Genomic DNA, 12775 nt, shown 5'->3' on the forward strand with positions numbered 1-12775 from the left:
TGGGCTGGGCTGTTCACTGCCATGGGGATGGGAGCAGCCCCGGATCCCACTCTCCAGCACGGGGACACCCTGGGACACAGGGACCCTGTCCCTGCCCTGCTCAGGGGGACACTGGATCCAGGTGCCCTGGGGGACCCCCTCGGGACTTTCCCCAGCTCCTGTCCCAGCTGGGGTCCCTGGGCTGCCTGGCTGTGGATGCTGACAGGAGCTGGGAGCTGGGAATTGTGAGCAGTGCCAGCTCCAGCCCGCCATCCCTCTGATGGATAATCGATCCCTCCGAGCCGGGGAGAGACACCCTGTCCAAACGCATCAGGCTTGAAATGCCAACCTCCCTAATGCGATTTTACAATCTCCTATAATCGAGTGGCAGTGAAACTTCCCCTTCCCCAGGCTCCCCTCCTGCCGCAGGGCACGTGGATCGTGGCTGCATCCCCCCCAAAGTCGTGGGGTCAGCTCCCCTCTGGGATGAGCCGTGGCCTCGGGGTACCTTGGGGTGCCAGGGACAACTTTCTGCCGGCCCCCCACATCTGCCCCAAAATGTGGCCATGCTGATGCACAGCCATCCCAAATCCACAGCCATCCCAAATCCACCTCCCTGGGGTCCCTGCAGCAGGGTGAGCACCCCCTGCCTTCCCAGCCCCCCAAAACTGCAAATGAAGCCCCGAGCAGTGCCATGTCAAGGCAGGATATTTGGGAGCCTTGTACCTCACCACTGGCCCCACAACTTCCCGCAGGGCCCAGGGGAAGGTGCAGAGCTGTCGCTGACTGACCGCTGAGATCCCAACACCTTTTTTGTGGGAACAGCAGCCCCTTGACCTCATGCAAACCCCAAACTCAGGCTGGGGGCTGCGGGGGGGGGGGGGGGGCTGGCAGGGCCATGAGGCTGAGCCTGCCGGGAGCCCCAGCACGGCTCAAGGTTAGTGCCGGTAATTAAGGGCTGGGATTTGCATGCAGCAAATGACTCCAGCTAATTACAGGTTTAAAAAGAAAATGATCGGAGAGAGGATTGTTTGCAGAAATTGGGGCACGGTGGAGGAAGAGGTGCCCTGCTCGGCTCTGGAGGTCACCAGGCTGGCTGAGCCATCACCCTGCACATCTGGAGACAGCACATCTGGATGGCCGTGGCAGGAGCTGGCAGTGCCACGATGGCCTCAGGGCTTGTGCTATCAGGTCAATGAGCCCCGAGGGGTGTAGAGTGACCCCCAGCTCTAGGGGTGCTCCAGGACAGGCTCCCAGACCACCACACGTGGGCAGAGCCTGGCGCCGTGGCTGCTGGGCTGCCGCCAACTTAACCCCTCCCTCCCCCCCCAAAAAAAAATAGTCACAAATGCCAAGGTGCTGAATTGATTCATTTAATTTTCCCTTCTCATTTGATCAAGAGCAGGGTGACATTTGGCAAAAGTTGCTGATGAGGGATTGAATGATTAATTGTCATGACAACCATTCCTGGTTAATGACAGGGATGAGATTGTGCCGGCATAAAAGCCGGAGAGTGGCCTTGAGTGGCGCGGTGCTAAATTACCAGGCATGTCACTGTTTGTGCTTTTGGTAAAACGTGGCCATGCGTTTCTAATGAGAGGTTAACTGTGTCCCCAAAGTAATTACAACTGATTGAAGAGGTAGTTAGTAATTAGAGGATTAACTGTAATGAGTCTCACCTGCAGCCGTTGCCATAGTTACAGTATTTTAGATGATCGGAGTTAAAATAGGACGAGGTGCTGGCAGAGGTGGTTCTGCCCCTTGGGGCATCGTGGGTGCTTGGGTGGGCTGGAGCCCCCCTGCCACCCCACGGGGTGTCCAATGGGCTGGGCATGGAACTCCCAGGGAATTCCATCCCAAAGCCCCGGGATGCCGGAGCGGAGCATCCCCCGCGGCCCTGCCAGCCCTGGGTACTGGGGTGGAGCAGCAGGTGGGAGCCTCAGGGCTGGCTCTGCCAGCAGGAGATTTCCGAGGGCAGGCAAGTCATCCAAAAAGCTTAAATCCTCAATTTCTGACAGCCAGGGCTGACCCTTTCTGGGAGTAGGGAAGGGGGGACCACAAGCAGGGATAGGGATGGCATCCTGCAGGGTCCCACAATTCCAACTGCACCAAAGTGCCACCTCCACTGCCCAGCCTGAGCTTGCTCCAACTCTCCTGATTCTCTGCTTTCACGGCTGACAATTTACAGGCCCACGTAAAACCTCCAAGTACAGTATCTTTAATTATTCCATCCATAAATGATAAGAGCCATTCATTTCAGGGCTCTCATTACGAATTTATACCCCTGTTTAATGTGCTCACTAACAGCAGACATCCCACAGCTCGCGGAGAAATATTGAACAATCCTTTCTGGAAGAGCCGAGCGGATACCACCGGAGCTATTTTGGACTTTGGGAAGAGAGATGGGCAAAGCAGGGGGGATTGGGTTTTAAAATGAGGAGGGAACCCCTCACCCCAGGGAGGTTTGGGGGCTCCAAGGGCAGGCGGCCCAAAGCTTTTCGTCCAGGTGCTTCCCAAGTGGAATTCAGCTGCTGGTTTTTTTCTGGTTGTGCTGATGGTTGAAAATGAGCTTCATTTTGATATAAGTATAAAAATAGAGCTTCGTATTTATATATATAACTAGAACTACGGGAAGGCTTTTGCGAAGGCTTAACTTGAAATAAAAAAAAAAAGAGAAATCCCAAATAGTCACATTTCCAAGCAAACACCCTGAGATGGTTTGACCTTTAACAATTTTTTTTCCTGGATGATTTTCCAATACAAAGCCCGTGTGCTCCCAGGTTGGAATCAAGCTCTCCCACGCCGTTTGCCTTTGGGCACTGATCTGCCACCTCTGTGGTTTCCTTTCCGGGGATCAGGGTGGCCCAAGTGCCTTTGCCCAGTTTTCAATTTCCCAGGATTTCAAGGCATTTCCCTTCCTGCCCTGTCCTCCTGGTGATGTCCTGGGTCCCACAGGTGGGACCACGGTGGTGGGGAAAGGAGTGGACATCATCCAGCCCTCAACACCGCATCCATCAGCCATGCTGGTGTTTTCCAGCCGCCAGTGATGGAATCACAGAATCCCAGAATGGTTTGGGTGGGAAGGGACCTCAAAGCTCATCCAGTTCCACCCTCTGCCGTGGGCTGGGACAACTTCCATTAGATAGACCACGTTGCTTCAAGCTTGACCTCAAACTTTGGGCCAGGACATGTCTTTATGGAGACTTTCAAACCACTTCTGGTGAGCCTGGAGGGAAAACACACCGTGTCTGCTGGAAAAAACCCCAAATGTAACATAATTAATGGGAATATTGGCTCTCAGGTCTTGGGGGTTTTGAACCAACCTTAAGTTTAGAAGCTACCAGGGTTCCTTAAAGAAGAATTAATTGGAGGTGCTGTTGCCCACAAGGAGTAACCTCTGTGAGAGAGAAGCTCATAATGAGCTGCCACTGCTGGGTGGCTTTGGAGTGTGAACACCCAAATGAATAAACAGGGCTAATTAATTGGGTGTCCCCTCCCCCGGGAAGCCTGGGTGCCACCAGTCCCTGCAGTCCCTGCTGGAGCTGGGGCTCAGTGGGTGCGATGCTGGGTGGATGGATGGATGGATGGATGGATGGAGGGATGGATGGATGGATGGATGGATGGATGGATGGAGGGATGGATGGAGGGATGGATGGAGGGATGGATGGATGATGGAGGGAGGGATGGATGATGGAGGGAGGGATGGAGGGATGGATGGAGGGATGGATGGATGGATGGATGGATGGATGGAGGGATGGATGGATGGAGGGATGGATGGATGGATGGATGGATGGAGGGATGGATGGATGGAGGGATGGATGGATGGAGGGATGGATGGATGGAGGGATGGATGATGGAGGGATGGATGATGGAGGGATGGATGGAGGGATGGATGGATGGATGGATGGAGGGATGGATGATGGAGGGATGGATGGAGGGATGGATGGATGGATGGAGGGATGGATGGATGGAGGGATGGATGATGGATGGATGGATGGAGGGATGGATGGATGGATGGATGGATGGATGGATGGAGGGATGGATGGATGGATGGAGGGATGGATGGATGATGGAGGGATGGATGGATGATGGAGGGATGGATGATGGAGGGATGGAGGGATGGATGGATGGAGGGATGGAGGGATGGAGGGATGGAGGGATGGAGGGATGGATGGATGGAGGGATGGATGGATGGATGGATGGATGGATGGATGGATGGATGGATGGATGGAGAGATCTCCAGGTGGGATGTCCCCTGGATGGCATGGTGCCTGGCTGTGGTGCTTGGTAGGGGGGATGCAGCCCAGATGCAAAACCTGATGGGTGGGATCTTCAGTGGATGGGATGCTCACGAGTTGGGATTGTCTCTGGATGGGATGCCCAACAGGTGGGATATTCATTGGATTGGATGCCTGTTGGGTGGGATTCCCAGCAGATGGGATACTCACCAGGCAGGACACTCACTGGATGGGATTCCCAGTGGATGGGATACCCCCTGGATGGGCTGCTCTTCGGGCAGGATAGCCACTGGATGTGACTCTTCCCGGATACAACACATGGCATGTGGGATGCTCACCAGGCAGGACACAATTATCCCTGGACACGACGGGATGCCGCGTGCCCTGCTCGCCTCCCCTTCCCAGCCCAGCTCCCAGCTCTGCCCTGGGCTGCTCCACCTGAGCATCCAGCACCCGGAGCCTCCCAGCCACGTCAGCTCCACTTCCCACTGAAATTAAAAATATAATTCATGGAAGCCCTTCCGCTCATGTTGGGCTCAGAAAACACCAGGCTCCCTCCCCCTCCTTTTTAATAACATCCAAACTGTGGAGCTAAACTACTTGACAGAGGCCTTTAAATATGTGCAAATATATATTTGCACTCGTTGATTTTTTTTCTTTTTTCCCGGAGGCTCTTCCATTAGGTAATACTTGTTGCCAACATTAATTTCATTAGATTTTCATGGCATTTTAATAGGAGCCCCGGTGTTTTTTTGCATATATTAGCATGCAGGAGGAAGGAGAGTCGCCAAATTAGAGTAAAAATCTGGTGGAGAGGCAGCAAAGGGAAATTCCTGGGAGTGGGGGAGAAGGGGAGCAGCGCTCTGTGGCATTCCAGGTCTGGAGCTTTCCCGTCGGCTCCGGAACCTGCCAGCCCTTAATGAAGATATTTCCACCCTGATTGTCAGCGGAGCCTGATTAGAGCCCGAACCCGCGTGGAAGAGCTCGCAAATTAAATACGTGTTGATTATGCAAACTCGATCCCGGGTTTATCCCTCATAAATAAGGCATGAGCCGGGCTCGGCTCTCCGAGGGCGATATTTATTGTATGCAAATCGGGCACGGGGCTGGGAGGAGAAGTAATCAACTGTTTATCAGGCGGGGACTGCCAGAAGCTTGGGAATAATCACCCGGCAAGAGCTGGGAATGGGTGGAGGAGGAAGTTGGATGCGGGGCGGGCAGGGGTGGCACCGAAATACCCGCGGGCACCTGCCTGGCACCGAGCCCGGGGGCTGAAGGGGGGGATTTTTAAGGTAGACAGGGGTATTTTGGTGTCTAAAGGGATATTTTGGGGTGTATAGGGGTATTTTGGGGTGTATAGGGGTATTTTGGGGTGTATAACCCGGCAAGGAGCCGGGAGTCTGCAGGGAGGGATTTTAGGGTGGACAAGAATATTTTGGTGTCTAAAGGGATATTTTAGGGTGTATAGGGCTATTTTACTCTGCATGGAGGTATTTTAATGTGTATAGGGGTATTTTGGGGTGTATAGGAGTATTTTAATATGTATAGGGGTATTTTGGTGTGCAAGGGGGTATTTTAGGGTGTACAGGAATATTTTGGGGGGTATTTTACGGTGCTCAGGAGCACTTTAGTGTGTATACGGGTATTTTAGGGTGCACAGGGGTGTTTTGGGGTGCATAGGAGCATTTTGGTGTGTACAGGAGTATTTTACTCTGCATGGGAGTATTTTGGTGTATAAAGGTGTATTTTAGGATACAAGCAGGTATTTTAGAGAACACAGGGGTCTTTTAGCGTGAATAAGGGCATTTTAGTATGTACAGGTGTATTTTACTCTGCATAGGGGTGTTTTAGTCCTTATAGGGACATTTTAGTGCGCACAGGGACATTTAACCCTGCACAGGGGTATTTCAGTGTGCTCTAGGTGCATTTTAGGGTGCGTTTACTCTGCACAGGGGCATTTCATCACCCACAGGTGCCTGTTCCTGTGCACAGCTGTGCTTCATTCGGTGCCACGCAATTCCCAGGAGCCGGGCTCCAGAATGTCCAGCACCTCCAGAGCTCCCATGGGCTCCCAGCAGAATGAAAAACGACATTTAAAGTTTTTAGAAAAACCAGCCCTGGCAGCCTGTGTGGCCCTGCCTGGCGGTGCCCCTTCGGGGAGCTCTGGCAAGGAACCTGTGATGATGATAAATGCATCCAGGGAGGATTTTTCTTTTCTTTTCTTTTCTTTTTTTTCCCCTTTTCCCCCCACATCATTTTATAGGAAATACATGTTGGAAATGAAATTGAAATGAAAATGAATAAATATTTCATAGAATACAATTACCGTGGCTCAGGACCAAGACAACTGCAGCAGCTCCTGCTGCACACAGCGCGTTTGCAATTCAGCGGCAAAGAATTGCTCTCTGGGCTTTTAATCTGCTTTTTTGCCAACACAAATAATCCCCCAGCCCCCAGCAGGGAGGTGCCCCTGGCAAGGGCTGGATCCAGGCATTACCCATCACCCCAGGGGCACCTTGGGTGCACGCTGGATTTGCCACCCCATTAAAAGAAATCAAGTTTAATTCAATTCTTTGCCATAAAAGTGAGGAAAAGTGAAAAACCAGCAGGGACCAGCCTGGAAGGGCTCAGCTTCAATAAAAGGTGACTCGATGTCTGCCCTCTCCCTGCTGCTGCAGCTCCCGTGGAGCCAGGGGCAAACATCCCAAGCACTGGGACACAGCGTGGTTTCCAGCCACCACCAGTCAATGGAGAAGAAAAAGAGCTTTTTCCGGAGCGCAGCGGGAAGCGGAGGATTTATGGGAAACAATTTGGTGGCAAGAGTTGGGTTTGTTTGTTTGCTTTGGCGGCCGGAGCGACGCCTGGGCTGTGACAGCAGCTGGGGCCGGGGCTGTGCAGGGGCCTCATCCCCACGGGTCCTGTTGGCATATCCAAATTTCCCTGGCTCCTGGGGCACACGGGCCAGTGCCACCCATGGATGCCCAAGCCAGGGCTGGCTGAGACGCTGGAGATCCCCACGGAGCATCCTCCTCCCTGTCCCTGACACCCAAGGGGACACTGTCACCCGGAGCCGACAGCTTGCTCGGGAATTCTCCCCATCCTCCCCATCCTCGGCCTTCAAATCCAAGGAGAAGCACATAACCCCCCCATCCCTTCCCCAGTCCAGGCTCCCCCCGTGTTCCCGGTGGGGCTTTGATGCCGGCGGCAGCGGTAGGCGGGCGGGAGCGCGGGGCCGCGGCGCCGCTTTGAACAGGAATTACAGGGAAAACTCAACAAAATGGCACAGCCGCGGCGGCAGCGTCGTGTTCTCCCAAAGCAGGAATAAAACAGACGCGCAGACGGCGCTTTGCAAACAATTTAATTTGCCTGATGCTTTGATATAGATGAGGATGCGGCGAGGCGGGCGCGGGGAGAGATGAAACGCGCTGTCGGAGGCGGGGGGGCTGCGCCGTGTGAGATGTGCCGAGCGCCGTGAGAGATGTGCCCGTGTGGGATGAGATGTGCCATGCACCGTCAGACAGGTGCCAGGGTGAGGTGTGCCAGAGCTGGTGTACGGTGTGAGAGGTGCCACCAGTGACCAAAGGTGACTCTGCCCATCCCTGAGCTGACGAGGTGACCCCAAGCTCCTGCAGGACCGGGACTGCATCAGAAGCATCATGTGGTGTAGGGACACTACTCCAGTGGCACTCAGGGACATCCAGTGCCACTCAGGGACATCCAGTGCCACTGAGGGATGCTCTCTGTTCGTTTTGGTGGCTGATGGGATGTGAGACCCTGGGCTGTGACCACAGCTGGGGCTGGGGCAGATGCAGGAGCCTCATCCCGAGGGATCCTGTTGGGATATCCAAATGCCCCCAGCTCCGAGGGCACATGGGCCAGTGTCACCCAGCCCTGCCCTGTGCTTAGGCCGGGCTGGGCCTGTGAGAAACCTCCACGTCCCATTTCCAACCTGACCCTGGCACCGGTGCCAGGGTGACTCCAAGATCTTGCAGGCCCAGGACGGCACCGTGAGCATCACGTGCTGGGACACAGGTGCCACTCAGGGACAGGCTCGGTGCCACCCAGCCCTGCCCGACGCCCACGCTGGGCTGGGGCTGTGGGAAACCTCCACCCCCAGCAGCTAAAGAGACAGGGCTGGGAGCGCGTGAGGAGCGCGGCTGTCAGATATGGGGCACGCTGAAATATTAATGGAACTAACATTTCAATTACCTTTTATCTGTACAGGCTCAGGCTGCGGCGAGGGGGTTGGGGCGGCCCCCCCCACCCCCCCCCCCCCCCGTGCGCTGTCACCCAGACATTCATGCTGTGCTGGTTCTTTTTATTGGTTTTCATCACTTTTGACATTGCCAACAATGAACCTTGAAGTAAATTTTCAGTAGTGACTGTGTCAGTGGAAAACCGTCTCCCTGTCATTTTTCTAAATTAGGCAATGATTCGAGTCCTTGGGGCTGGGGTGGGAGGGGGAGTGATGGGGCTGAGGAGGAGGAAGGGGCGGCCGTGGGGAGCCTCCTCCGGGCCCCCCCCAGCCCAAGCTCCAGGACCTCAGCAGCACAGGGGACTGTCACCTCCTGCTGACGCCCCTCACCTCCCTCCTGACGCTGTAAAACCTGCCCTGAGCTGTTCTCAGGTGTGCCCCAGCACCAGATGTGCCCTGAGCTGCTCCCAGGTGTGCCCCAGTGCCAGACGTGCCCTGAGCAGTGCCCAGATGTGCCCTGAGCTCCTGATGCTGCAAAGCCTGCTGTGAGCAGCACCAGATGTGCCCCAGTGCCAGATGTGCCTCAGTGGCAGGCCCAGCAGTGGAGCCACGGCCCAGCACCCACGGCACCTGTAACCCCCTCCCCGCCGTGCCAGCAGGCTCCAGCCATCGGTGACCCCATAACCGGGCACTGCCACCCCTGTGTGACACCCTCGAGGGGTGCAGCTGCTCCTCAGTCCGGGGCTGGCTCCCTGCTCCCAGCATTTCCCTGGCTTTGCTGGTCCTGGGAGCACTCAGGGCCACGGTCCCCACTCTCCATCCCCACTGATCCCCATCCCATACCCCTCGGTGACGCCGGGATCATCCTTCCAGCGTGGCACAGCTGCTCCAGCTCCTGGCACATGGGCACACCTCACCTCTGCTGTGCCACGGCCCCTCCTCGCCCCGGGGGGCGACTGAGCAGAACTTTAATTTTAATGTTCATTGAGCATGTAAAGGGGAAGAAAAAAATCAATTTAATAACCTCTCTTCACAAACAGTGCCTGGAGGCTGCTCGGCACACGCGGCTCCAGGAACTTCACAAAGTCTTTTGTGCTGTTATTTATCGCGGGGATTAAACAGAGCCGGGAGCGGGAGCAGCTCCGGTGTTCCCCAGTGGAGCCGGGAGTGCTCCAGCCCCACGTTGTCAGCAAGAGGTCCTGGAGCTGAAGCCAGGAGGGCATAGAGGGCTCTGAGGGCCAATCTATACCACTGGGAAAAAAAATCCTCCCTCGGCTTTTTCCGAAAGGAATGCTGCTCCTCCATCACCCGCTCCCAAAAAGCATCTCCAGGGAGCCCTGAGGATAGGGCAGGAGTGGGAGGCTCTGGCTGGACACCCAGGGAAGAATTTATTGTTGAGCTCAATATGATTCCTGGAGAAATCATTCAGCAAATGCAGCTCAGTGCAGGGCCAGGAGCCCCAGTGCTGTGGTGGGAGCAGTTTGCTTCCCAAAATCCAGCCCCAGAGCCCTGGAGGAATGATGGGCACCATCCCTACCTGCACAGAAACAACTGTTTGCCATCAGCTTTTGATTACAACCTTCTTGTCTCCAAGTTTCTGCATCGTTACAAATCCCAGCGTTATTCAAATTGCATCAATTATTCAATTCCTGCTGCTGGGAGGGTGATGGGAAGGTGGCTGTCGCTGAGCAGCACCCACCCGGCCTCCTTGGAGGGATTTCTGATTCCCATGGGATCCGTTTGATCCTGCTAACCTGTGCCTTTGGCTCCTGTGGAATCAGCGAATTGCTCCAGAACCACTTACAAGTTTGTTTCCAGAGGCAATTTGGGAATGATTCAGATAAACTTTCTGTTGACTTTGGGAGCAATTTTTCCAGCAAATTTCCAGCCCAGCACCTGGCATCCACCTTGTTTTGCTGCTTCAACAGTGGGGGCAAGCAATGCCCACGGTCCTGTCCCTGCCTCATCCCATCCCCATTCCAGCCCCAGGGCAGGGTGATGCTCCAGAGCTTCCCCATCACTTTCAGGGTGAAAACCCACTCCCAGCACCATCACCCCAAGGGTCTTGGCACCAGGGTGCCACCAGCAAAGGGACTGCCGTGGATGCCACCATCAGCCCCCCGTGCCACCCCTCCCGCCCCGTTCGTGCCCCGGCGCGGGTGTCACACAGCTGAATGGTCCCTGTCATCGCCCCGTCCTGCCCCGAGGAGGTGTTACCGTGATTTATGGCTCTGGCGGTGGTGGGGACCGGCAGCCACAGCCCCAGGCCCCGCCGGCACCGCTCGTCCCCGGGGTCAGCTCTGGGGACACGGGGGCCGGTCCCCGCGGGGGCTGTGGGGACGGTGGGTGCTGCCAGCTCTTCCCTCGGGGTGCTGGGGGCCGAGATCCCAACGCGGGGGGAAATATATCCCATTTCTGGGGGAGTTAAAAAGGGGGCTCAGGGCTCTGTGCCCGCAGAGCCCCGGCAGCGGCTCCTCTGGGGGCTGCAGTGGGGCTGAGCCCAGTGCAGCGTTCCCGGGAGAGGAACAATCCCAGATCCCGTGCAGCCCCTTTGCCTCACTGCCTCCACCATTCTCAAGGCTGAGATTCCCGATAGGATTGGGAAGGAACAGGCGGGAATGCTCCAGGGAGCTGCCCGCTCCCACGTTCACCCAAAGGACCCACCGAGGCTGAAATATCCCCTCGGTGCTCCACATTCTGCTCCGCACACCCCCCACTTCATTTCATTCTTCTCGAGGAAACCAGAGGCAGGTTTTGCCCGAGATCTCCAATATTGGTTCTTTCCCACTGGGAAATTGTATAAAATTCCAGAGAAACGACGCAGCCGGGGCTGGCAGCCACGACCCAGAGCTGCTCAGAAATTGCCTCAGTTAAATGAAATCGAAATAAAATCGGGGACGTGGTTGACATGCAAAGGTGGGCGATGGCACACGGGTCCTCATCCACCCCCTCCCGCCCTGCTCCATCCCCATCCCACCCCAAGATCCCGACCCTGCTCCTGCCATCGCTGTGTCGCTGCCTCCCCTCAAATGGGGGCCCAGATTTCTTTGCTTTCGGTGACTTTTTCCAGGCACGAGGATGATTAACACATCAAAAGGCTGTTTTGCTTTGCTTAACAATATTATCTGCTTAACTGCCCCGTTAATTGAATCAGGCTGCCTTTGTTTGTGCAGGGGGAGTCACCCCAACAAGTCTATTTTATTTTGATGACTTTTGTGTCCTATTAATGGGTTTTAATGCTGGCTCTGCCTCGAAGCAGAGCTGGGTAAGGAAAGCAGGACGGCCATGGAGGGGTCCCAGTGTTTTATCCATGAAATCCTGGCTCGTGGATTCTCTCGAGCACCTAAAGGTGAGGCTGGCACAAAGGGCAGGGATGGGACCCTCGGTGAGGACAGAGCCACTCCTGCTGCCCTGCAAGTGCCAGGTGAGTGCCGCAGGTGTCCTCAGTGTCCCTGAGCATCCCAGTGCCCTGAGCGTCCCCAGTCCCTCAGTCCAGGCAGATTCAGCCCCTGTGCCAGGTGCCAACATCCTTCCTGCTTCCACAGCTGGCAGATCCCCCTCCAGAGCTGGGAGCAGGGACAGGGACAGCGTCACCCCTGGGGATGTGCTGGTTGGGGTCCCTCAGCGGGACAAGGATGGGCTGTGGGGACCACAGGGACGGCTGAGGCTGGGGATGACGCCCTGCAACCCCAGTTCGTGTCCCAGATTCCCAGTCCCTCTGCAACCCCTCCATCTCAGGGTGGAAACCGGGAAACTCAACCAGATTGGGAATACAGCCCCAGGGATCCCCCCCACAAAGCACCCACTGAGTTTTCCCCGCCGGGCGCTGCAGCGGGGCCTCTGAGACCCCCCTCGAGCCCCCCCGGCTCGCTCTCCCCCTCTCCTCCCAAGGCTCCTACGCCTGAACTGCACGAAATCAGATTAAGGGCAGCAGACAAAGCCCCGCGCAGGAATAAACACCGCGGAGCGGGGATGGGGCCGCCGGGAAGCGGGAAGAGCCCCGGGAATGGGGTGGCTGGGCCGGGAACGGAGGCGGCTGAGCCCCATGTCCCCCTCAGGGTCCCTGTCCCACACCGGGCAGTGTGGGGACGCGAGGACAGCGCCCAGGTGGACACTGCTGATGGACACTGTGTCCCTGAGCGCCGCGCCACGGAGGGGTTCCAGGCCCTTCTGCCAACAGGAGGAGATGCAGGGATGGCTCAGGGGTGGCGGGGACACGAGAGGGCAGCTGGGGATGCTGCGTGGGGACAGTGACCCCGGGGCAGGACCCAGCCAGCAGGTTCGGGTCCCCACGGCTCGGGCCGGGCGCTGCAGACCCGGGGCTTTATCCTCGCACTGCAACCGGGGCCGCCACATCCCTGCT

This window comes from Corvus hawaiiensis, chromosome 18, assembly GCF_020740725.1.
Source record: "Corvus hawaiiensis isolate bCorHaw1 chromosome 18, bCorHaw1.pri.cur, whole genome shotgun sequence".
NCBI lineage: Eukaryota > Metazoa > Chordata > Aves > Passeriformes > Corvidae > Corvus > Corvus hawaiiensis.